At 39.7% G+C, this 14,252-nt stretch overlaps 1 protein-coding gene across 5 annotated transcripts in view; it reads right to left on the bottom strand.

Moving 5' to 3' along the window:
• The window catches only part of ARHGAP17 (Rho GTPase activating protein 17), a 47,928-nt gene that overhangs the window by 33,222 nt on the left and 454 nt on the right, over window positions 1-14,252 (bottom strand). The window lies entirely within an intron of this gene.

The following is a 14,252-nucleotide window of genomic DNA, read 5'->3' as shown; positions in this document are numbered from 1 at the left end:
AACAAAGTTTTAGCTAGTAAAGCTCTCCCTCCATTCTCTTCAACTTTAAAAAAAAAAAAAACAAACCTCCACTCACAGTGTGTGTTTGGCCAATATAACAAAAGGTGGCTTCTTTTAAAGAAAGTGCATTTGATTTGTGAAAGTATTAATACCTTCAGAAGGAAATGCAAAGTGCTGCTGTAGAGAATTAAAATTCTAAATTCTTAAATCCAGCCAGGATGAAATCTAGCAGTGGTCGTTTTTTTTTTTTTCCCCAAAGTAAAAACTCTTATGTCAAGCTGTCACAAATTAGCAATGAAGATACCCCAAGGAATCCAAGACAAAAGCTACACAAGAAACTTTCTAAACATATCAAATCATAATGTATTTTCTGTGCCTTGCTTTTTCCCCTTTAAGTATTACAACACACATTTCTCATGCTAAGTGCACTCTACTTAACATTACTACAGAACTTGAACTTTCCAAACACGTCAGTTTATTAATATAATTTATAAAAAAAAGTATACAAACACCCTTACACAATGTCTTGGGAAAGAACTGTTTCTAATATTTAACTGCCCAGTATTTATATACATTAAAAAGTTTATTGTCACACAAGGTCTTTCCCTCCTCCAAGCAATCAAGCAACATTTTACTTATGCAGAATAATTGTATCTAAAATTAGCTGGGTACAATTTTGAAATAAGAGACAGTAGAGCAGAAAGCAACCTAAATAATTTTTGAATTTGTTATTCCTCAATCTCAGGTGCAATTTTACCATCCCTGTATGCCAACACAAACTTAAGTGCTGCCAAAATGGGAATTCCCCTTGCTGCCTTTGTGCTCTAGCAGCACTCACAACCAGAGCCGCACCAGAGCACTAGGTCTAGCTGAAAATTAACCTGGCCAAGCAGCAGCAATAAATGAGCCTGCAGCCACCTCCCTCCTCTGGGCTGCCTCTCCAAAGCTGCTCACCTTGTCCCTCCACAGCAGCCTGCATTTGTGCCAGCTTGAGTCACCACCAAATCAAACCCACAACAAGGAGCAAACGTTGGATTCCTCCCTCGCACGATGCCCTACAACCTCTCTCCTTTCAAGAGTCCTGTCTGAAGCAAACCCCCTTCCCCAAACTTCAGGTACAGGTCCTTACATCCCCCTCCCCTGCATCAGTATTAGTCATAGGCAGCTCAGACTGGAATTACATCCAATAAAAGAAATTACTGGTTTCCAGTTGTCTTGCCCCCCCTCCCTGGGCCACCCTGTGGCTGCACCATTCCCTGTCCATGGGCAGGGGAATTGGCACCAGTGCAGGCTGGGCAGGGAGAGGGGAAATCTGTCCCTTTTAGCAACAGCAGCTACTTAAAATCAGCTTAAGCTGATCATGAAACTGCACCCTGGGGCCAACATTTCATTAACACAGAAGTGACATCAGCTGGCAGAGCTACTGAAAAAAGTTGTTGTGTCCTCCTTCCTACCATCATCGGCTGCTCACATCTCCCTTTGCCTGGCACAAGCATCTCTACTAGTCAACAGTTCAAAGGACTGACCTGACTGAAAACTAACCTGGTTGGAAGAAACCCCATTTTTCAGTCAGATTAACTCCATTGCCAAGATCAGATGTGAAGCACAAAGAAGGAGTGGGAATAAATGGAAGGGCAGCCAGGGAATCAAGGCTTGGCAGAAAGGGTACTGGTGCAAAGCACGATGCAGTTGTACATCCTGACCACAGAGTTAAGGCAGCAGCTGATGTTTCTGGATAAGAAAACAGTTTATGGATTTTCTACACATCGGTTTGGCAGCTTTTCATTTTAGGCAAGGACCAGACCCCTTGCCAAACCACCTGCTGACATGAGAACTCCTTCACATTTAAGGAGAGAAGGGGACACTCCCCCCTGCCCCCCCCCAAAAAAACCCACCCTCAAACATATCCTGAACTTTCAAACAAGACATTACTTCCCATTCTAGCCACAAAACAGGTGGATTGCCCACTAACTCAAGACATTTTTAAATTTTATGATTTCTTTTACCAGAAGTCCTGCATTGTTAATCACTGGAAAAGACTCCAAAAAGTAGTACTGCCTTTTGCAAAGACAAACTTTTTACAGTGCAGACATGTTTGAATAGGAAAAATATGCAATACAGGAATAAGCAAAATACACTGAACTGCTAAAAAAAAAATCCTAGGCATTTTTTGCATATTTGTTTGCTTTTTTGTACCTTGGCAGGACGCTTCAGCTACATATTACCTTGCATAAGTGTCAAAAAACTCCAATCCAGAAATGAACATTTCACCAAAGATAATGCTGTTCTTAATTTAATACACTGTCCAGACATGTCTATTCTGAGTTTGGGGATTCAAAAAACTGGCAAGAGAAAGCCTTTGAAAAGGAACCAAACTGAATCAATACAAGAAGCAAAACAAGGAAACACAGAAAAGGCAGAACAATGAAGTAGGAATAGAAAGTAAGAATGCAGAAAGGAGCTGGAAGCTTTGAAATAAAACAAGTATAAGGGAATCCAGGGACCTGAAGTTATATAAAATTGACTAATAGGCTAGTAACAAAATAGGGATTATTCTTTATGCCTACTATTTCACAAGGAAGCCTTTGCACTGATTTTCTGATCAGTAGCCATGATTAACAATTAATGGCTGAACCCTTTATTATGTTCCACCAACAGGAAAGCAAGTTTCTGAGCTGAGTCTGACAATTAGCCTGCAACTGAGACGACTCATCCAATTACTGGGTTTTACGGCACTGGATATAGATGTCTGTTTTTATGTTGCTTAGATACAGGGTATACAAGACCATACTAATGTGTATAACATGCAGAACTATGCTATTACCACGCTGCCATGTGTTGCACACGATGCTTTTTGCTGTTCTAGCATGAAACCGAAAGTTAACTCTATCCCTAGATTTCTGAGAAGGAAATACGAGCCTTGGACTAATAGTCTAATTGAGGTTTATTAACATGTACTGCACTTCAACACACACTTGGACCTGCTGTTACAAAACCAGGATTACTTTATCCTACTGTTCCATTCCTACAAAAAACATCAGATCAGAACACTTAATCTGCGTATTAAATAAGCTTATAGCAAGACAAACCAGTTAAATGTCTGACTGAAATAGAAGCTGCAAGAGTTTAGCTCACGCATTTATTTTTCTGTATGAAAATGTTAGCTTTCTATCTTCATTTTCTACAGAAAATTCAACTTTTAATCAGGTGGATTAACATTTCCTATCAATTGCTTGATAATTAGTTCATAGATGCCGAAAAAGTTTGTGTTTGAATAAAGGTGTGTACTTTCCAAAGCCATATCACAGCCCTAACTTTCCAATCTGCATGCAATGTATCTTCTAAAAAAGGGCCAACCTTATAACTTAATAGCCCCATAACTGGCTAACGTAGTTTTTTGTAGCCTTAACTCTGTCCAAGTGGCATGCTCTAACAGCATTAACAGTTCTCAGCAATCACATACCTTTTCTGTGCAATGCTCAGCTGTACAAGTTACCAGTTCTCCTTTTATTATTTTTCACTCTGGAAGTATCATTGGGATGTTGAGAAACATGCAATATAGCCAACGAGTATATTTATACAAAAATCTCAGTCCAGCAATTTCTGGCACAGGACAACTTGTAAGACAGAAGGAAAAAACTCCTTTATTGATTCTTCCCACCTAAAATCCATTTGGCTATTTTACATACTCATTTTTTGCAGATCCCCTGGTTCTTTGATTCACTCTGCCAGTCAGCCCAGGATGTTCCTGTCATTTTGCAATGCAATTAACTTCACAAGAAAACAATCTCTGTCAAGAGAAAAAAAAAAGCTCCACCTCACTTAGGAGAAGAACTTGTGACCTCACCCAGATGGCGTGTATTTATGAAAGCCCATTTCCTGTTGAGACAGCAGGACTGTCCAAGCATAAGATAGATGCACAACTATTCTGACATGCTTTTATCAGCAATGGAATAGCGATTACAAACTCAAAGCTTTTAAGGCTATTTGGTTTCTATGGAATAAATTTTAACCAAAATGTTCTAATTCAGTCAACAAAGCAATGTTGCGGATAAAAAAGCTACTCGAAAGTTCCCTATTTTTTTCTTGTCTAGACATCAAGTGCTGCTTTAAGCACAACATCTGTGAGGATCAAATTTAGCCTTCCTTTCAAGACTGGTATCTATAACAATCAAGCAGCCCTGAAAAAATGAGGTAATCAAGCACAGTAATCTGTTAAAATCACTTGACAGTCACTACCAACTGCTATGAAGCTACTTGGTTCTGAATTACCAGAGATCAGCCATACCTTACACAGTTTAATTTGCATTATTAAACTCCCATAGGTTTCAGATCAGAGCTGTGCCATGGCAAATGGGGGCAGCTTATTGCTGCCTTAGGTAAGGCCCAAGACAGTGGGCTGGAGGTTCTCCTGAATACCAAAAAAAAAAAAAAAAAAAAAAAAGCTGCTACTTTTAAGTTATGAAACCTTTCTTTATGGAAACTGTACATAATACTAGAAAACATTTCTAACACACTAAGACACTTTTCATTTAACCACATCCTAAAAAGATCGTATGTATTTGGCATTTCATAATTTGCTAATACAATGACCTCTAAAGAGCAGTTCTGGTCACAGATCCGTTATCATAACCTAAAAATACCATGCAAGTATCTAAGAAATACATTTGCTTTCATAAATTCCAAGTGTATCACATTACAGCATCAGGTTGAAACAGCTTGTTAGATCACTTCTAGCTATTTTAGCAGATTAAATCATTACTATTTTAGGATTTGGACTCTGGGCATAACCTGGTATTAAACTTATTTGCTCTAAAGAACCACCATCAGATCAAGTTAGAATCAAGGAATCGCAGCTTCATCCACAAAGAGGGCAATACCAAGATTATTTTGTTTATATGAATAAACGTATATATAAATAAATCAGAAGAGTTGGACTCCACCTCCAGAGTACAGGTGCACAGCTGACCATTTAGCTGAGCAGCTGTCACTAAAGCAGGTTCAAGTACATTTTTACCTTCATTATTCTGCTGTTATGTCAGATACCAACACCTCCACCTTGGATGCACCTAGCACCCCTGGACAATACATCCTTTCCTACTCTTTTTGCTTGTTCTGCTTCCCTTTAGTGCTTCATCCAGGCAGCCACACAGGTCCAGCTTGGGATGGTGACTCATGGTCCGGTTATGTGCTGTGACACAAGCACAGTGCACCAGGTTTGGCACAATCATTATTGCTGCCCTAGACCATTCAAAACCTTGTGAAACCACCTGAGAAGTCTCTGCACAGAAAAATGACATTTTAAGGCAACATAAGACTGTGCCTTCCTGAGACAGAAGCTCCCTTTACCCTTGCTGTGCAGTCCTGATGCCCCAAGATGACTGACTGGCTACAACAGATCCTATGGTATATGTCTATTGCAGATATTTTATCAGTCCTCTGATCGGTTTCACCAAGCAGCAGCATGATGAACAGAGCCAAAGATGAGGACATGCATGCAAGAGGGCAATTAATATTTCCCAAATCCCTGAGTTTGCAATCTTTTAATTTCTTTTTCAGCAACAAAAATCTCAAGTATTTTACACACTGCCCACTCAGCAGCTGACACACAAGTCTGCCACAGAGTTATATAATATCTTTTTTTTCTTCTAACCAAAAGGCTTTAGCTAGTTCTCTACTGGAAAGCACAACATTTTATTACGATATCTTCAAGTCAACAAAATTTAGCACAACTAAACCAAGTCATTCTTCACCACCAAATACCAGAGATTTTTATAGAAGTTGGAAAAGCATTTTCTGCATCTATTAAGGAGAAGCAAAATAACTGAAGCTTCATCTGCCCTGGAAGCACCCACTGCTCAGGAAAATAAAGTAACGCACCCAAGAGCTCATTCTCACAGCATGCAGGCACAGAGACACACATTTCTCTCATACAAGAGTCACTTAAAGACAAATACTTGAAACTATCAAAATTTGGACTTTCTGAGAAGCAGGGAGCAGACTGCAGCTTTAATGCATTCTTCAGCTGTTTGGTAAGGTGGAGCTCTACGTTAGCAATGATGGCACAATCAACGCACAGACCACCACAAGCCTGGTGCTATCAGACATCAACCACACAGAAGCCACCTGTGGTTCAGGAAGCTCCTGAGACAGACACAGCTGGCAGCCATGAGAACACGCGTGGGAAACACCACAGGCTATCTGAGCCTCGCACCCTTCCCGCGTCATCTGCTTCTGGCCACTGGACGTCAGGCAAGGCAGACGCAGCCCAGTCAAGGCATTCCTAGGTTTTCATGTGGTCTGAAATCGGATCACAAATGATGAGGCTTTTTAAACTGAGGGCTGAGCAAATACTTACTCACTGATTTAAAACCTGTTGCTGCCCTTGTAAGAGCACTACTTCATGTTGCACTTGTATCTAGAAGTTTTAATATGGTGGTTTTCTGGAAAACACCATACTGCAATGCACTAAAAGCACAGTATTACACACAGGGAACAACTTCTGCAGAGAACTAAGTTTCTGAAAAACGCAACATAATTTCTTAACAGTTTCTAATCTTAAGGACCTAGACTTTAAACCGACATGAGATCATCTTGGTCCCTGAAGAATTAAGAGATACTGATAAAGTGACTGCCTTTACAAAACTTAGAGGGAACACCTAAAAGCAGGCCAGAATACACTCCTTTGTTTTCTGACCATCTGTTCACAGACAAAACCTCTCTTCTTACCAGGGGTTCCAGTACAGCAATACAGCTTCTCACCAGCAGCAGCAGGTGTTCAGCCTTACAGTCCTCACCAGTAGTCCACTGAGACAGAACTGAAGAAAGTCACTACAAAGTCCTCAACTTCAGTAAATTCAGGTCATTTTTCCCCTGTCTTTAGCAATCTGCTTTGAAGGATACATTAATCAATGGGATTAACAGGCATGCTCACAAAATTTAATGTAGACCACAGCTTGGACACGGTTTATATCCACATGCTACTCCATTTGTTGCTGCATTAATGGCAGTTGCAAATACACTGACAATTGCCAAGTTTTACCACAAGAAGCAGCCCCAAACTGAAAACATAATAGCTGCATGTTCTTCTATAATTAGAAGTTTGTACTGTTAGAAAAATCAGATTCCTGAGCTGCACAACACATTACATTGTGTCAGTTTTCCCCAAAGGGTGCAGGAAATAGATAAATATGCAGATACCAAGAAACTTTGTTGATACTGCTGAGGCTGAGAGGCAGCGTTAAAGGGGTAACTGTTAGTTCTTGGCTTGCTTACATCTCTGATGGAAACACCATTTCACCAACTTCTGCACAGCCCATACAGTAGCCTAGAAGTGGCTCAGAGGTAATGAACAGTTTATGCAGCTGTATATGCCAACTCCAGTGTTTCAGTCAATATATAGCTTACTGCCTCCTTGCTCTGCCTGTTCAACAGCCAAACTACTTACATGCAGATGTTTAGATAATGTAGTCCCTTTGCTATTAGTATACAAGTGTTTTAGCTTTCACACAGATTTTATTTCAATCAGTCCTTGACAGTTAGTTACATGAAGTCCAAAAGTCTGCACATGTTCAGGAAAACAGATCTTCCCTAATTCAATCTACTCAGGCTCTTTAAACCTGTCATTGAATTCATCTGCCATCCAGAAAGATCTAAGTCAGTTTTGTAGTTAAAGAGACCTCGAACTTCATTTGAGATAAACAGGAAATGTTTAAGGTAACTATTATAAACACTGAAATGAGATTTTTCTTTTTCTTTTCACGAGTACTCAGATGCAGACAAATGCCAACCTCTAGGACCAAGCACAAAGCAAATTCTCCCCCTGCCCATAAATATGAACATATTTCAATGTTTACCACTTCTTCAAATATCTTTACCAATGACAACAAGCACTCCAAGTAAATAACGCCTACCACGTTTAACTTTTTTTAAAAGGATGTTTGGGTGAGCCAGAAGTTTTCAAATACTGGGGTCATACTAATTTTTTAAATTTTTTTTTTCCACATAAGAACTAGAAAAACATTAAAGAAGTATTTCTTTGACACTAAATGGCATTGTAGGGTTAATGTTATATTGATTGAAGTGTTTTGGACTTAACAGAGATGAGTGCACTCTTGTTTTACCACTCTGGATGTTCAATAAAGCTAGTTTGCAAAGTACTATCAACAAAAGATGAAGAAGTAAAAGAACTTCCTTAAGGAATAACTCACAGAACAATTCTGAAACAGACTAGAATCAATGGGTAACACTTAAGCAGAAAGAAAAAAATTAATAACTCGGACCATCTACTTTTTCCACAAAATATTACTAAAAGTTATCATTTTCCAGCAGGTCTTCCCCTATACAAATCAAATGTATGTAGCTCCTTACTGTACACAATCATTCAATAATAGTCATTTTAACATAACTTGCTTTAATGTAATAATTCTGTCACAATAACACCAATTCCAACTTATGACTTACAGATTGCCAAGTGGCTTGAAGAAATACTAAATATAGTTTAGCATAGTAACTTTTATGCAGGGCATGAGCTATTAAAAGATACGTTCAAATCCTCCTATTGAGTCACAGTAATGTCATGTGTACAGGGCCTGGAAAAACCTATTTGTATACAAGAAGTTGTATTTGAACAGTGGAAAAGTAGTAAAGAAGCTATAGTAAGTTAGCTTCTTGTATTAAAAAAAAAAAAAATATCTAAGGTGGTTTGTGGTCTCTTCCAGATTTCTAATTAGTGAGATCTGCCTGTCCCTGGTTTAAATTACTGTAACAGCCTAAAGGCAGATAGAATATCTCTTCTAGTAAAGACAGTAAGTATATCCACTTATCTATCAGTCTTAATCTTAAATTATTTCACCAGACCTAAACTTTCCAGACCAGTTGGCTAGAATAATTTTTAATCTGCATGGTACTCTGTTGATTGCATCTAAAAGATGAAAAAAGAAATTGATGGGAACAACATTAATAGTTGTGTCCCCAAAGGCAGGAAAGCCTAACTCACCTAAAATTGTCAGACAGTCTAACAAGTGTCATTAATTACAAACCTAGTTTTCTGTAAATAAACAGCAGGAAACAAACACCTCTGTGGACTCATTCCTCATATAAATTACTTAGCTATGTAGTTCAAATGCTTATTAGTGTGTCATTTGAAAGGCTTTAATGACAATACCTCTGAATGTTTATTTTCATTACAGATGACTGCAACTATAAAGTAGAACACTTCCCGAGCTTCTAATCAAAATCTGTCTCCCTTTGTAATTTATAAAAGACTAGGAAAACTGGAAGACAAGCACTCGTAGATATCTGAAGATTTACCTTGTTGATGTCATACACAATATAACCCTTTTCATTTCTGAGGCTAACATGCAGCTCATCTGCTTGAATGAGTATCTGCTTATGAAGCATCCCAAGGAAAGGTACAAACACACCAGGAAGGTAGTACATCACCTCTTCGAATTTGTGAGACAGCATGTACTAAAACATATTCCATGACTTCCATTTCACAAGGCGCTGTACCCAGACGAAGCATACAGGAAATGTGTGTGTGGAACAGAAGAACTGTTCTCAGTGGATATGAGCCTTGGTCCTCAAAACAGATGAAGGTTTACAGGAATTAATACATAAATTCCATTAAAAGCAATCTCAGCACATAGCCTCTAAGGAATCACAGGCCACCTGAAAATCATGAAGTTTAGAATGAAGGTTATTTTTTTCTTCTCCACTCCCTCCCCCCCTTAATTTTTTAAGCCTAACTAAAAGTTTCAAGCTGTTTCCAATTGCTTAGGCTGGAGCTGGGATGCAGCTCAAAATAAAGTTAGAGTTGAGGTAGTTTTGTGTGATTAGCTGGTGTATCTGTCATGGTCAAGATGCCAATTTATTCTGATGCATTAATTCAGCTCACGTGGAACTAATGATTTCCTGGTAAGCCATCCCTCCGCTCCCCTGCACACCCCAGCCCTGCTTCTTGTGAATTATCTCTGAGTAGATGCGAGATCCTTCACGATGACATGAAAACCAACACAGACTGAGATTCACAGTTCGTTACTCTAGCTAAGACTGCCCTGAGAAAGTTCTGATGTCACCTCCCAACAAGAGGTTGTCTGAGTCACCTGGCCCAGACTTGGACAGTCTGTCTGACACCAGCCAACAAAAAACTAGAGGGACCAGTGCTTGAACTGCCAGTTTTCAATGAAAGGCAAAATACAGTTTCATTTTCCTCCAGGTTTATATAGACAAGCCATTGATATTTTACTTTATGGCTTAACCCCTCAGTAGAAATGCTTGCTTGCAGACCCGCAACACTTAAATCTGTCAAATATATAAAAAATGAAGTACTGGGTGGCAGATTGAATACTTGTCTTGTTTTAAGGCATCCAACAACATGCACAAGATAATCGCTGCAAAATATTTAACACATCTATTAATTACTGTGGAATCCTGTTCCACTCAGCTAATCCCCTCTTTCATTAGTTTCCTATATATATTTCATAATTCTATATAACACTATCCATGCAGACTCTTAGGCTTCCCCATAAATGCCATTCCTCTGTTTTAATGAAGCTCTTGCCCATCTTTTCTTATTTTCAATGCTAAGGAGTTACTTCTGTGATCTTAAGTGACATATTTGTGGTACAAGGCCAAGGATGACAACCTTCAGAAGCTGGCTGTAAGAAAGGCAGTATCATTCATACCTACGGCAAGTTGACCGGGATAAATCCTGAACTATTTTAAACATCCCTTCGTTAAAGGGAACAAAACCATGGTAAAGACACATTGCTGATGCATAGCCAAGGTTTGCTAACCTCATGATAACATGCCTGTTCCCCCCACCTCCCCACCCCTCAATTACGGAGGAAAAAAAGCTCTGAATGACCAAAAAGAAAACCAGTAGAAGATACCCCTTTCTAATACACCACCACAAGAAGCAGCAGCCAGTTGAAGATCACCCTACAGAGCAGCAGATTACATCAAAGGGTAGAAGTCCCTTTCAAAGGGAGCAGGCAGTCCACACAACATCCTGAGCGCCCCAGGTGAGCCAGCAGAGTTGAGGGGATGTGACCCCTCGTCACAGATGCCAAAACTGCTCCTCTTGTGGGGCAGCTTATTCACCTGCTATATCTCCCAACAGCACACAAAAGGTCCGGAAATACTGAACACTGCACCTCTTAAAGACTTTTGCATAACCAGAAGAACCCTTCTGGCATAGGATTTGTCTCCTTATTCTGTCAAAGCATAAAAAGCTAATAAATGAGTTACACCAACTCAGTACAAACCTACCTCAGAAAGCAGCAAGCTGCAACAGTGGGAAGCACGCTGCAACTTTTTTTTTCCTTTTTCTTTTTTTCTTCAATGTTAAAAAATTGAAATGGTTCACTCCTCATTTTGGTACCCAGTGCCAGAAACACTTGCCTCTGCTAATATTGCCTGCAAGATCCTACTGACTGATGACTGTCGCACCTCCCACATCTTCCATGAGTTCTACAGTGCTTATCAAAGCCACAGAAGGCAGCACTGCCCAAAATTTGAAAACCTCAGCCCTGATATTTGCAAGTGAAACCAATCACAGATCTTTCATTACTGAGTGATTTTACTTTGGGAAATTAAGACAGACCCTGGTGACTATTCTGAATGCTTGGCTAGTACATGAAATGTAAGGAGGCTAGCAATATTAAATATTCACCAACTAATTTCAATAGTGCATTTGATACCTCTTGAAAAAAATGTCTTTCAAGTTAACTTTTAATAAAACTGTGAAGTCAACCATTTCTCCTTCTTGCTTGATTTCTTGATGCAGTGTTTGCAGGGCTGAGCCACCCCTCTCACCTCCATAACTGGAGGAAGAGAGATGCAGAAGCATTTCCAGAAATTATCTCTGGCTCTATGAAATCAAAGTCTTCACTACACTGGGGGCTTGGACGGGCCTTTAAACTACTATTTAAAAGGCTGTTTATATCTAAGTGAACATCTAATACGAATGATTAATTTTAACCTCTTTACAGACAACAGGATATCTGGAAAGTCAGATAAAAGCATTGCAATGATGAACCAAAAAAATTAAACAAAAACAGGTTTGGGGAAAACCAGTGCTCAGTTGCGCACATGAATAAACTGCACTCTGGGAAACGTAAAAATATCTTCCCTGAGTTTCCACTGCTATAGCTCCTGTACACACATGATCATACATTACAAAAGCCAACATAAACCTCCTGAGCTTTGTTTCTTTCCCTCCCATCCCCAAATTTCATCCATAAACTAAGTTTCCCTAGTTTCATTACAATTAATGCAGATTTACAGTGATGAAAATTATTTCAATTATATAAGCATTTTTCTTTAACTTGGAAAGCCACAAATATAAAGGTCAGCAACAAAAGAGCAAGTACCACCTTGTGCTAACAAGACTACACAAACAAACCCCTAGAAGGGGCAATGTGGTTCATTCAAAGCACTTACAAACATGAGGAAAACACTTATACATGAAAAAGGCAACAAGCACTGGTCAAAAGTTTATGATTACCCTCATTCTTCATAGTCTTCTCACCTCTATTTAATTAAAATAAAATTTTGTACGTTCTTGGGTAAAGAATTCATACAACTAACTTAAGTTACTTTATTATTAAAAAACACTCTATAAGCAAAGACAGAACCAATAAGGATGTGCTTGTATTTAATACCAACTAAAACAGAAAAGAGAGAAAGAGTTTAATTTAAACTAACTATTAATATTAAACTTATAAAAACAAATGAGTTGGTGTAATTTCAAACAGTTTTTAATGAAAGACAATTACAGGTACTTGTCTGTATTTTAATGAAACTAGAAAACTTCACTGTTTCAGACGCAGGCTGCTAAGGCCCCAGCAGACTACCTGGCGAAAAAGTATGAGCAATAATCATGCACACAGACAACCACACCCTGAGAAGCTCCGTTGTGAAACGACCGATAGCCACAGCTTCCACCGGGCTTCAGCTGCATTTAGTCAAAGGTCATTACAAACTTCCCAACCCATACATGACTATAAACAGCTCTCCAGATTTAATTCTGATTTTCCCCTTGAAGTAGAAAGGAGCCCAAGATGTTTATCCTACTCAGTACAATGCAGATTACTTGAAATTCCACTTGGGATTTGGAGCTGTGGGCCAACACATGCAAAAAGGGAATGCCAATAATCACCCCAACAATACAAAAAAAAATTCCTATAATTTATATTAAATGAGAATGAAAGGACACAAGGTTGGTTTGGAAGTTACGCTCTCTTTTATAGCAAAACAAACACCCTATTAAAAATCTACTACTTAGCCATTATTAGCTGACACACTTGACCTGTTTTATATGTATGTAGGCCCCAAAGAAAACAAACACTGTGTTAAGCAAGTTATTAGAGTGGAGACCGTGAAAGTATAAACTCAGATAATATGAAAGTTTATACTTTCAGTATAAGTACATACTTTCAGATTAAGTTTCCACTAAAAACAGAGAGGAGTATCTGGGGGAAAAATATAGAACTCTACTAGAAACACAGTAAAGTTACATTTGAATTTTTAGCACACAGAAGAGCTGCAGCCAGACACTCCTGTGTCTGCGTGCAGATTTCTTTCCACACAATCAGACTAAAGAGCTTCCAAGACTCTGACATCTGGAAATCAGTGGCGATCATACCCTACAAGACTGTGGTTATTTTTGTTAAAATTAAGTCATAGAGAATGCGCTCTCTGAAGTCTTCTTTAATGTGAAAAAGAGTGAGAAATGGATCGAATAACTCAATATTAACGCAGCAACAAAGGAAACGAAAGTCACAAAAACCCAGACAGGAAGCACACAATGCAAATAGCTCTGCGGGCCTCGGGGGGGGCAAGGTGACCCTCTGGAGAAGCCCCCTCCCTCGCTTCCCCTGACCCCCAGGCCTGACATTCCCCAGCTCCCAAGGGACCTCGCCTTTCTGTGTGTGTTGTCCCCCCAAGCCTTAAATTCGACAGAAACCTTAAACACGAACCACACAAACGCGTGTTCGGGAGGGAAGCGGTCTATTCAGGGGCCAACCGCAGCACCCGCGGGGGGCTCCGTTTCATTCGCTACCGTGAGCCGCTCCCGGGGCTGACAGCACATACCGACAGGTACCGGGAGGCCTCGGTGCCAGCGGAGACCGACGGACCGAGCCCGCCCTTCGGAGCCGACCCCTGCCCGGTCGCCCAGGGCCCGCTCCCGGTTCGAAAACCGAGGAGCCGAATCTTCTCTCTATTTTTTAGTTTTCAAGCAACGA

Source organism: Buteo buteo, chromosome 27 (assembly GCF_964188355.1).
Source record: "Buteo buteo chromosome 27, bButBut1.hap1.1, whole genome shotgun sequence".
Classification (NCBI taxonomy): Eukaryota; Metazoa; Chordata; class Aves; order Accipitriformes; family Accipitridae; genus Buteo; species Buteo buteo.
Note: the sequence above shows the minus strand (reverse complement) of the source record. Positions and strands in the feature narration are given on the sequence as shown.